Here is a 2,500-nt window from a genome sequence, read left to right on the forward strand (position 1 = left end):
CTCACTGGAATGAAGAGACATGAGCACTTAAGAGGCCTGTGGGGATGACTCCACTAGGTCAATATCGTCAGCTCTCAGGTGATCTTGGAGCACAAGATCCACACACCAACTGGTACCGGATGAGGTGGCACTCACCGGACCACTGTTTTGGCTGTTATGGCTGTAAGAGTGCACTCGTCTTTGGACACACGCACCTAGCTAACCAAGGTGGAAGAAAGATCCCCAATCTTAGATTATTTCCTTACTTTCTACAGCGCAATGGCTCCCATTAGATGCTCGTATGCATCTCCTACCGGTGTAAAGATGGGGCGAGACGAGGTCCGCGGCAGTGACAGCCCTAAATCCAGGTGGGGCCCAAATACGTCAACAGTGAATACGGTGCTGTCTCCCGGTACAGGCATGGGGGGGTACTCACCCTCCCAAGCCTGGCGCCGTCGGAGACAGACTATCACCTTAAAGCGGCGACTATTCGAAGGAAGAGTGACGGGAGACCCACTCCCGGCTCTAACACCAGGAAAGGGTAATCCGAGCCTGTTCATGCCCAGGACAAACCTAAGAAAAACAGGCACGCCGCCCCTGAACACCCTGACAAGCTCGGAATTGACAAACATGGTGGATAACTTCAACACGCCAAGGGGGCAGAAGTTAAACTCCACCCCTTCCAGAGGCAAAAGGAAGAGGATGAGATCTAGAATCCCCGAAGACCTCAGAGCCCCCAGTCACTCCAGGCACTTGTTGCTGAGTGAAAACAGTGTGTCCTCAAACCCTGGACAGCTAAGTCCAAGGGCGGTGGGGCCTTCCAGACAGGGTGGGAGGAAGGGCCACGTCGAAATTGAGAGCCCAAAGAAACGCACACGGTTAGTTACCGCGAAGGCAGATAGCCTGCTCGTTATGCAAGTCCCTTGGACATCCCCAGGATTACCTGGACGGTGTAACCAAGTGGGAAGATCCCAAGAACATGACAACATCCAAAGCACGTCGGGAACCAGTGGATACGAGCCGACAGGCGTGCAGTCAGTTCAGCCTGCTTACGCCAGCGCTGATAATGATACCGCTGTACACATCAGTACTAATTGTCTCCAGACACCGACACGCCTCCTGGAAAATGACGACCCCTTAGACTTATCCCCTGGGACAACTAGTGAAGGCAGGGACAGGCCAGCGGGGAGTCAACTGACTCCAGACAGAGTGAAATGTGAACTCTGTCCCTCTACGTTCAAGACACAGAGGGGCCTGTCCATGCACCAACGAAAAGCCCACTTGAAGAGCTATGTGTGGAAGACAAACAGTGCGGCCACTCGGAAAAAGGAAACAAGAGGAACCAAACTGTGGACGTTAGCCGAGATCACCAGCATGGCTGCCAGATGTCTCACCATGCCGTCGTCGCAGCAATGTGATGTCATTGCCCGCGAACTTGACACAGGCAAAACAGGTGAGCAGGTGAGATCAAAGTGCAGGCTATTGCATAAGGCTATCTGTATGAAGGGTCAGGAATCGACACTGGCGCCCTGTCAAACCCAGAGAGCCAGACAGGGCGCTCCAGGCGGCTGTCCCCAGACACCCCGGGAATCAGTCAAAGCAGTCTTAAGGGAACTGATGATTGCCAGTCAGGGAGCAGCTGGGCACGAAACCTCAGAAATCCCTATCAACGAGGACGATTGCTCGCAGGAAGCAATTGCGCAGGCAGCCTCTCGGATGATGAAAGAGTTGGGAAAAGCGAGCAAAAGCAGGGCGTCCAAAGGCCGTAGCCTTAATGAACACCCACCCCAAAAAGCGGACAGGAGGTGCAGGAAACGGAGAGCCCAACGCAAATTCCTGTACCAACTACTGAGCAGAGGCCAAGCTAAACTAGCCAAGTACGTGCTAGACGGGCAGCTGGGAACAACATGCCCAATCTCCGTGGAGGAGGTAACAGTTGCCTTTGAGGAAAGCTGGGGCAATGCAAAGCCGTTTAAGGGGCTGGGAAGCTTCATGGGATATGGGCGCATAGACAACCAGCTGTTTGGTCGGTTAATAACCTCCTCGGAAGTCATCCAAAACTTCCGGAAAACTAAACACCGACCCTCTCCGGGTCCCGACGGCATCACGACAGGGGAGTTGCTTAAGTGGGACCCGAAAGGGAGGAAGCTGGCACACGTATTCTCTACATGGCTGATCTCAGGGACCCTGCCACGGGCGTTCAAGAAGTGCCGGACTACACTTATACCCAAGACCGCGGACCCGGTGAAAGCCCACGATATAAACAACTGGCGGCCAATAACCATCGGGTCCGTAGTTTTGAGACTGTTCTCGAGGATTCTGACGAGCCGGATGACGGAGGCGTGTCCGGTTCATCCTCGTCAGAGGGGCTTCATTGCCTCCCCTGGCTGCTCGGAAAACCTCATGATACTATCGGGGGCGATGAGGACGAGTAAGACGAGCAAGTGCTCCCTAGGGGTGGTGTTTATCGACTTTGCGAAGGCCTTTGATACCGTCTCACATGAACACCTCCTGAGTGCTC

The sequence above is a fragment of the Cyclopterus lumpus genome, chromosome 22, assembly GCF_009769545.1.
Source record: "Cyclopterus lumpus isolate fCycLum1 chromosome 22, fCycLum1.pri, whole genome shotgun sequence".
NCBI classification, from domain to species: domain Eukaryota; kingdom Metazoa; phylum Chordata; class Actinopteri; order Perciformes; family Cyclopteridae; genus Cyclopterus; species Cyclopterus lumpus.